The sequence below is a fragment of the Bidens hawaiensis genome, unplaced genomic scaffold, assembly GCF_021521415.1.
Source record: "Bidens hawaiensis isolate Kalapana, Puna unplaced genomic scaffold, B.hawaiensis_p1.1 tig00419396_1, whole genome shotgun sequence".
NCBI lineage: Eukaryota > Viridiplantae > Streptophyta > Magnoliopsida > Asterales > Asteraceae > Bidens > Bidens hawaiensis.
Genome location: NW_027504847.1, coordinates 219,341 through 230,411, shown reverse-complemented (window position 1 = coordinate 230,411; position 11,071 = coordinate 219,341).

Here is an 11,071-nt window from a genome sequence, read left to right as displayed (position 1 = left end):
GCAAGTCATCGCTCGCTTTGGCTCAGCTCGTGAATAGCCCTCATGAATAACAAAAGTCTTCGTGGGGACACAAAAGTAAACCTCCGTACAACACTTTGCTCTAGACCAATAACAAATGTTTCCTTCCTTGCAACTTAATATCCTTTTCCCACTAAATAATCGAAAAGAATATTGATTTAAGCATCATTTTGAGTTTTGACACCAAAATTATGGATAATTTACACGAATGATCTGTAAATGAATCCATGCCAAAATACCTAATTAGAAGCAAATGGTCTATTGGAAAAGCAAAACCTTTTAAAATAACAGGGTTCGAAAGTCTTGTGTTTAATTCATATAGGCGACAAGATTAAAAGAAATTCGATGTTTAAATAAAAATGAAAATGTCAACCATCATTTAATATATCCTTGTTGATCTGTGTTTGAATGAGTTACACATTAGAGTTTAGATATTTTAAAATTTAATCACTAGACATATTCAAGTGATTACCGCTATCCACGACTCGTGTCAAATGTTCAACACGATCCAAGTTAATTAAAAGTGGAATTCCAGGGGTTTGGAAGGATATAGGGTCCTTAAAGCATTCACAATTCATCCACCGTTTAATACGAGTGAGGTTTTTATAATATATGAAGTGGTTTAGGTCTTAATGAGAGAAAAGATGTTGTGAATTTTTATTTAATAATTTTTTTTATATTTGAGAAATTTATGTAGCATCCTATAAATCTTTTAATATTTTTTGAAAATGACTGCAAGTGGATTAAATAGAAAAGATAATGATAAATGTATAGAATTTTACTATGTAGTTTAAATATAGGTGTAGAGATAGAGGAAGAGATGGAGTTAGCTAATGATGATATGGAACTGCATAAAAAATTTGTTGCCTCCATCGGAATCGTTAGTGAGGAGCACTTTTGGCTTGACAGTTGGACTAGAACAGGTCCATTATGCAAAAATATTCCTTTCAGTTTTTTCTTTGGTTAAAGCAAAGGTGATGGAATGCTACGAGAGAATACTGGTCCAGTGGTGGCGTGGTCTTGGAAGTGGAGGAAACACCCGAGCTCGGTTCAAGCAAACGAGGGAGCTTGGGGAGGTCATGAGGTTAGCTAAAAGTTGCAATGTTAACGAAAATTAGTATGTTTGGAAATGGGTAAGTGGAGACGATCTTGGGGAGTATGGCACAAAGGTGGTCGGTGAGAACGAAAACGGAAAGAATTGTTGGGGTAACTTCAATGGTTGGTTGCTTCCTTGGAACAACTGGGTCCCATTGAAAAGCCAGCTGTGGTAAACAGAGATGGATAGAATAGCGTCCAAAGTGGCGTTAACACATTTCATGGTGTCTATCTAGATAATAATGGATGTATAAATTGTGATAATATATATGTTATAACGTCGGAGCACCGTTTGATCTCGTGTTTAGAAGCTAAAGCTATGGTGGCAACCTATGTTGCACGGGAACTGGTACGAGAACGGGAAACGGGCACGGGTACGGGAACGGGAAACGACAAAACCCAAAAAATCAAGAAACGGGTACGGCAATAAATACATATAATATATATATATATATATATACACACACACAGGTAATTAATTACTGGTAACAAATAAATAAATATGTAATTTTTATTTATATATAATGTCATTTAAACATTTTATGTATAAATTTATAAATTGAGTACCAAATGTAAGCTAGTCTAGATAGCGAGGGTTAAATGTTAAAATGCATAACCTAATTTAATACTATTTATGTAAATATTAACAAAGTTTAGAGACTAAATGCAAACAATTGAAAGATCAAGGGGTTTATTGTTTAAGCCTAAACCTAATTTAATAAACAGCCTTCTTCTTCTTCTTCCATCTTCTTCTTCTTCTTCTTCTTCTTCTTATTCTTCTTATTCCATCTTCTTTCGTTTTCCGGCGCCGGAATACTGTATGTGGCGCCGGAATTCATCGGATACGGTCTGGAAACAACCTTTAACTTCCGGGAGCGTTTAATAATGGTCCTCGAAGTTCCAGAAACGTTTCGAAATAAGATTCGAATCTTGGAATCGGTCAACAACCGTCCCCAACATCCCGGAGACGGTCAAGAAACGTTTCTAGCCGTCCCCGACCGCGTTTCCGTCCCTGACGAGTTTCCGAGACGGGGTACGACACCCGGGTGGCGTTTCCGTGCAACATAGGTGGCAACCGGGAAGTGTGTGTTCACAAAAAATCAATGTCTCATCAATTCTTCAAGCCATTGTGATACTAAAAGATACATCGATCACATTGATAGTCAACCAATTCACGTAGTATAACCTTTTATATAATATAATAGATTAAAATGACACAATGTCCCAAATTCTGCTATGTTACAACTGTTGGGTTTCAACGGTGGTTCGGAACGAAAACGGTCAAGTTATTTTAACCCGTTTTAGTTAATTATTTTCGTTTCGATAGATATTAATCAAAATTAATATACATGTATAAACGAGTTATAAAACGCAGCGAAAAAAAAAACGATTAACATGAACCAAAAAAACCGAAACCCAAAACCCAGATCCGGTTACAACTATACGAGCACAATATATAAAACAATAAACAACCATAGATCTAGATTATCGATATACCTCGGTTATCGAAACTGGGAAGACACCGAGGGCTTAACGAACGACGCTAGATGGTGACACAATCAAAAACGAACAGAGATTAACAACTCCCGGCGATTGAGCGGCGGCGGTTGAGGGTGGCACAGCAGCAAAGGACGGCAGCAGCAAGCAGCGCGCAACAACAACAGCTGGAGGCGGTGGTGGTGCTCTGACAGCAGCGGCGGCGGCGCTCCGGCAGTGGCAGCGGCGGCGCAGGTCAGCTGCGTTGGTGGTGTGGCTGTAGTAGTGCACATCAACAGCAGCAGCGCTGCAATAGTAGTCCAGGAGCAGCAGTTGCAGCTGTCCGGAAATGCGGTTCGCCGGAAAAACGCGTTGCCGGAAAACGGCGTGGCGGCGCCGGCTGAGTGTTAGCGACGGCTGCTTAGGGTGGTGGTGTTCCGGCGGAGGTCCAGCAGGGTAGTGGTGGTGCCCCGGGGATGTGTAGAGGCCGGGCAAGGGTGGCGGCGGTTTTTCGGTGACCGGAAAAACGGCCGGCGCCGGCGGCTAGTATTAGAGCTGCTAGGGTTTTGTTGAAGTGGTGGTTATTAGGTTAAAAACATTAAGTATATATAGTATACTATATATAGCAAATGTTTTAAGGTTTAACCAAATATAAACCAATTTGGGCTTGAGTCCAATTAACAAAACAAGGCCTTATCCATCAACCTGTCCATCTAATTGATTGTGTCGGGCCCAATTAACATTTAAGTGAGTTAATATATCGTTACCCTCGGTGTAACTCATACTGGGTCGTATTCGGGTCGGTCCGCATTGACTTGACCCGAACCGACCATTAAATCCAACAACAACAACAAACAACAAACATGAAACCAGTTCCTTTTCGTGGGAGGGGTGCAAGTAGTTCCTGCCCGTAAACCATAGTGACGCAAACTACAACTTACTCAAAGAAAAAATAATCTAACTTAGTTGGGAGGTACGGAGAGGCTTCCCGATACCTGGCTTTGTCATGATCAAAGTCTTTGCCAGTTGTGCTATAAACTTGTCAAAAGACCATATAACACGAATTAAAGAAACCCAATCTTCAAAATAGAATCAATTCTCGTATCTTTTCAACACGTACTTATTTCAAAAGGGCTTTTTCCGATTCATGAAAATCGTTTTATTTAACCCATGCAATTCAGTTTCAGTTGTTAATGCCACAAAATAAGAACAAAATGCGGAAAATAATGTCAATTTGAAAGCCCAAAATGCATATGACATCAAGATTCACAAAGAATACCACTTAGTGCTACCTACAAAAGATTTAATTTATAGATTTAACAACTTTGGTCCAAAATCCATAATGTAAGGCCTCTTTTGTGGCTATGCATAATCCAAACGCTCATCAAATTTTACTATAAAAATTATTGAATATATGTAATTAAGCCTAAACCATATCTTCCGTTAATGATTAAATATATTTTGTAAAGAAGACAAGGTATGTTCTCTCATCTAAGTTCGAGAAAATTAAGGAAACACACCGCGTACATACTCAATTCATCGTAAATTGGACATAAAGATTACTCTCTTACGGAATCATCATGAAACATGAAATTGAATGACCAAATCTCTTTGCATTCTTTCGTATGTTGAAATAGTTAGCGTGTGACATCAGAACATTGTCAACGATCTCACATTTCAAGGATTATGTTTGTCATCTCATGATTATGAATAATCAATCTGCACTCTCTCTTTGTTATATAGCTGAAGCCGTGCAGACCAAAGCCATCCATGTGGAGCCCATCCAGTAGGCTGAGTCATCCAGCTAGTCCAGCTTTAGCACCTTGCCTTTTGATGTTTACAAATTCTGTTCATAACCAAGATGCATGTTTATTCAGTTTACAAACTTGGAGTGTTGTATGGCCAAAACTAGGATTTATGAAATGGTCAAGCTAAATTGGTCATAACATGGAGGGCTATGAATGCCATTTGTGGAAGTTCAAGGAGCTATATTGCACCTGCTGGATATTTGGGAGTATATATTGAAGTCTCGAAACTAATAAATTCAGTTGTTTACTTCATTTTCAAGGTTTTTCAACATTTTAAGTTTTATATTGATTGAGCAATTAGTGATTACTGATTAGATTTTGTAGATAGGAATGTCAAATGCACTTGAACCATAACCCGATGGACAAACCAAAAACATTCGGGTATGAGATCGGTTATAAAATATGTAGCTAGCACGGGATAAGTGGTATTAGGTTATATCCGGTCTGATTATACAAATCATACTCGCAAACAATATTTTTTGTACTTGTTAATAAAAATGAAAGCTCAAATCATTTTTCCTAACAAATTTTGTTACTTTTTCCACAACAACGTGCCAATGTAATTTACTACTAACCAATTAACCGTATATAATAAACATTAAAGGAAGAAACTTTAAGTTTACAATAACAACAACAACAACAACAATAATAATAATACTCTATCCTTTAGGTAACTAGGGGTGCAACGAGTCGAGCGGAGCCCGAGCTCGACTAGGCTCGAAGTTGAGCTCGGCTCGTTTCAATCTCTTTTCTTAAAGCTCGAGCTCGGCTCGTGTAGGTTCCCAGTCGGATCTACACGGGAGTATCTCGTAACACGAGGGTGCGGAATCTCTACGTATACGATACGAGTGCTAAGACGATGAACACGTAAATCACACGCAACACACAAGTATATAAGAGAATACTAGTTATATTGCCAAGGGTAATAACCAAAGACCAAACACGTGACACAGAGTATCACACAAAAGCCAGCCGTCAAAAGTTATGTCAAAGGAGCTGAATTAGGGTTTATATAACACGACAACTTCGCCTAACATACTAAGCGAAGTTGTCCTAACTTCGCACAACCCAAGTTCGCTGAAACACAAAGCGAACATAAAAGAACAAGTTCAACACAATATGAACAATATAAACGATTACAGACACAAATAAACACGAGATACTGAACTACTGGCATTATGCACCAACAGACTCCCCCTTGGCAGTAGCTTCATATCTCTAAACTTTCTCGTGTCTGGTAATCCAAAAATCACGTACACTCTGTCTTCAAGCATGAACTCCCTGTCTCACACAGACAGAGACCACCCTCTGGTACTTCTTTGCTTCGTCTTTCCATGCAGGAATATAGAAAATCTTCTTATCATTAAGTACCTGCAAATCAGCTTGAGACAAGTTAACCAAGTGCATTGGATCATACACCCTTAGGATCTCCTGTTCATCTTCATCTTCCATCACGGTTTCAGCAGTCTGGCAGTCGACAAACCACCACTTGAGATCCTTTAACACATCCTTGGGCATTAGCTTCATCGACCATCAGCCCGCATACCCCGTTCCTTTTTCACTCGTTGTGAAGAAGATTAGATTTCCTTTCCACCATTAGGGGGGGGGGGTGTATATGTATGGTGCCCCATGGAGTGGGAAATATATAATTCGTGAGCCTCTTACAAGGGGTCATATCCCATTTTGGGGGGAATGTAAGTTCTAAGCCTTTTAGTAGGGGTTATTTTATTTTAGGAAAATTATAATTACTGAGCCTTATGGATAGGGATATTTTCCTCTGGGAAATTATAAGTATTGAGCCTCATAGATGGGGTTATTTTCTTCTGCATAAATTATAAGTATTGAGCCTTATAGATGAGGGTATTTTCCACGGGGGAAATTATAAGTATTTAGCCTCATAGATTGGGCTATTTTTGTATATGGATCCCAGCCCCCATGTCGGGCTTTCCTTTCACTTATTGTGAAGGAGAAATTATGTCATTTTCACACTAGGGAGAATTATAAGTATTGTGCCTCTTAAAGAGGGCTTTATCCCATCTGGGAAATTAGAAGTAGTGTGCCTCTTAAAGAAGGCTTTATCCCACCTGGAGGAATTATAAGTATGGTGGCTCTTGAAGAGGGCTTTATCCCATCTTAGGGAATTATAAGTAATGATTAACCAACTAAATTTGTTAGTTATAATCATAGCATAATTAGTTTTAATACATGTTAGAAATATTGCACATGAAGGATGATGGAAAGGGCTCATTCCCTCATTATAAAAGATAATACGGATATGGAAGTTTCTCCCCCTGGGAAGTTCTTGGACCGGAAAGTGTTGCTACATGAGGTTTTTTTTTCCTTCCATAGCGACTTTATCACTCATTGGAAGGGGACTCTTCTTTTTCAAAGAAACTCTTACTCTTGGAACATGAGATGTTGATGTAGAAGGCTTTCATTCTTGAAATTGACTTTTCCCATACCTCATTCATTGGAAGAGGACTATTCTTCTTGAGAAAAAAAATCTTGAAAAGGGATTTTCTTCTTTGGAAAAGATTTTTGTAATATGGACAATTGTAACATGGCTCCTTGCGAATTGAGAAAAACCATCGTGACATCCCTATAATCTTATTAAAGACACTTTCATGACGAAAACCCATGACACAATGATCCAATGCCAAATTTGTTGTCACACCCCGACTTAGGGTCTAGGCGTGTGACCAATAGTTGGTACCGGTTTTGTAAATATATCAGAGTTTATTTTAGCGGAAGACCTTTTATTATTAAAATAAAATATTTATATATTTTGAAACCGTTATTAATAAATTATTAATTCTTTTATTTGAAAAGCTTCTCGGGTAATAAATACCCAAGTATTTGTTTTAAAATTGTTGTTTAAATTTGCGTGTTATTTTAATAATTTAATCACTGAGCCATCTATACCTTGCGAACATCCAATTCATGAATGGCTCAAATCCTTGATACTGTATTTTCTAGAAATGTTAGAAAAATACGTCAGCTGTATGCTGGTGAACATGTTGACTCGAAAATATTTTTATTTACTCAATTACCCCTCAAGGCGTAACTTAGGTCTTGGCCCATCGTGGCTTAGGAATAATTAAGTTGAAAACATAAATCAAATTATAAACTTAAGTTCTACACGAACTGCTCAGCAAACACCGCAGCATTCGAGATTACTTAGCTACCATCAGTATACACATGATTACCCTCACTCGGACGTAACTTAGGTCCGGCCCATCGTGGCGGAGGAAAATAAGCAGGTGTGGCGCAGTGTGCCCACCGTCTTCCACATATGTAGGGATCTAAACAAACGTACACGACAGCCTGACGGCTAGCGAATACTTATTGTTTATCACGTTTTAGGGATACGTAATCCCATGTAAATTTCTATTTGACACATTTAAATATTATTTTAAAAACTGGCGTTTTCACGCTTGTATAAAGTTTGGACATATTCATCTTATTGACGATTCAGCTTCACTTCACTGATCGACGTTTCTTTCTTTGTTATCTCGGTCCTATATACGAGTATAACTATTTGTTATTACCAGATTAATTATCTGGCTTAAGATCTTTAGTCTTGTTTGCATATTCTTTACCTCGTTCTTTTCTTATTGAACCTTTAGTTCAAAAATACTTTTCTTTTTCTAACATGTTTGAACCTATAGTTCAAATCATGTATCTTTTATTCTTATGTTCAGACTTTCAGTCCGACATGTTTTCTTTTCTAAAATCTACGTTTTTTCAAAAATGTATACTTATATATATATATACATGCATATATATATATATATATATATATATACACACACATATCATTTAGTTTATATTAATATAGACAATATATATATTCATTTACTTATTTAAAATACTCTTAAATAATACTTTTATTTTTATTTATTTATAAAGATTATTTCATTTATTTTTCTTTATTCATTTTCTTTTATTATATTCCGAGGTATCGAGTATACCCTCAACTAGGGTTTAAGCCTTTTAATGTTTTATCGAGCATTACCCTACCTTGCTTGGCTTATTATTTTCTAGACTCTCGGGCAGTACTTTGACGTTTGCATGTATATCGAGAATCTTGATCAACACATTCCTTCACGTAAAGCGAGGTTCACCGGTTTTCAAAACTTGTCGGCACGCACTTCGAGGCGAGACGTCGGGTCGCCTCGGGATGGCACGCACTTCAATGTATCATCGTTGATGTGTGGCACGGATTTCGAGGCAACATCAGGTTAAGGCATGGAAAACGAGGAGGGTCGGTGGCATGCTGTACGAGGTAAATTCTAGAGTGAGAACGTAACTTAGAGAGAGAGGGTGAATTGGTGTGAGTGAGAATGAGGGCTGGAGCCCTCTATTTATAGGTGTCTCAGTAGGCCATCGCGATACGTGATGGCCTGAGATGCAATTCGTCGCGTATCGCGACGTAGCTTGTTGACTCATCATGTAGCCTTGTCACGTGGCTGACGCAATGCCACGTGGTGACACGTGATATTCATTTACTTATTTAAAATACTCTTAAATAATACTTTTATTTTTATTTATTTATAAAGATCATTTCATTTATTTTTCTTTATTCATTTTCTTTTATTATATTCCGAGGTATCGAGTATACCCTCAACTAGGGTTTAAGCCTTTTAATATTTTATCGGGCATTACCCTACCTTGCTTGGCTTATTATTTTCTAGACTCTCGGGCAGTACTTTGACGTTTGCATGTATATCGAGAATCTTGATCAACACATTCCTTCACGTAAAGCGAGGTTCACCGGTTTTCAAAACTTGTCGGCACGCACTTCGAGGCGAGACGTCGGGTCGCCTCGGGATGGCACGCACTTCAATGTATCATCGTTGATGTGTGGCACGGATTTCGAGGCAACATCAGGTTAAGGCATGGAAAACGAGGAGGGTCGGTGGCATGCTGTACGAGGTAAATTCTAGAGTGAGAACGTAACTTAGAGAGAGAGGGTGAATTGGTGTGAGTGAGAATGAGGGCTGGAGCCCTCTATTTATAGGTGTCTCGGTAGGCCATCGCGATACGTGATGGCCTGAGATGCAATTCGTCGCGTATCGCGACGTAGCTTGTTGACTCATCATGTAGCCTTGTCACGTGGCTGACGCAATGCCACGTGGTGACACGTGGCGGGACACAGTGCCACATGGTGACACGTGGCAGGACACGTGTCTCGCTGTCAGACCACGTCATCGCGATACGCGATGACGTTCAGGCTTGGGCCATCGTGTATCGCGATCGGCCAGAAAATCAGAATTTTCATTTTTCATTTTTGGTCCTTTGATTTTACGAATTTGACACTTTTGACTCGATATTTTCATGATGTTACCTTAGTACCCCAGCTCCATGTTGGTGTAGGGAGGGGAACCCTTCTGAATGAAAGAGACCTTTATTGTGTGTCATCCCCTGGACGGGGATTTCTCTTCTTGATAGAAAACTCTTGTAGTATGGGATGCTGTTGCTGTAGTAATGAGATTTGATGGAAAGAAATACTTTCATACATTTTATCCCTTGGAGAGGGATTCTTCTTAAGATAAAATTCTCGTAATGCAAAATATTGTTGTAAAAGGCTCTCATTCCTCCCGAGAGGGGCTTCTCGTACACATCTTCCAATGGAAGGGGATTATTCTTCCTTGGAGGAAAATCTTGCAATATGAGATGTTGCAAGAAGAGACTTCCCTACCTATGGAAAGATATTTGTGAGTGGAGTATCTGGACAGGGCTTCATTATGAAGGGGACTATTTGGTAAGGAACCTCGTTCTGAGGGTATAGTTTGGTTTGGGGGTTCATTTTGAAGGAATATTCCGTAAGGGGCTTTTGTTTTGAAGCAATCATTTAGTAGGGGGCTTCATTCTAATGGAATTATTCAGTAAGAGGCTTCATCTGAGGCGATTGTTTAACAATGAACTTCATTATGAAGAGATGGTTCAGTAATGGACCTTTTCCTGAAGGAATTATTTTATAAGGGGGTTTGTTCTGGATGGATTATTTAGTAAAGGGCTTCCCTTTGAAGAGATGGTTTAGTAAGGGACCTTTTTCTGAAGAAATTATTTACAAGGGGGTTTATTCTGGAGGGATTATTTAGTAAGGGGCTTCGTTCATAAGGGTCTTCATATTAAAGTAATGGCGCAGGACACCCCACGGGAAGGGGCTTGCCTTCATAATTTTATAATAAAGTTTAATAATGCATAGGGTATGTATGAGTTGTCCAAAAAGATGTATGTTTGTGAGTTAAGTCACATCAACCTTTAAAAGACAAAGTTTTTATCATTTTTTAGAAAGTGCACTTCCCATCACTCTTTTATTTTATTCTATTTTAATAATCAATGTGTAGTGACAAGAAATGGGATGACCACGAGGACAATGCTTTTGCCTTTTAAATTCCATTATAAAGCCTAGCATGTAGGTAAACACATAATTTCTCTGTAAGGCCCCGTTACCGGTAGCCCTACTTTGGTGTTGGATTTACTCATAAACACGGTTCTTAATATCAGAGTTAATTAAAACATTCGCGGAACATTAAAACTTCAACCATAATATGTTACATAACCTTAAAATCTTGTCTTATAAAACATTCATAGTCAATTAAAACAAAACATAGTCTTCAAAACATCACAACATTTCTTTGAGATGCCAGTCTCTTCGATTCCATGCC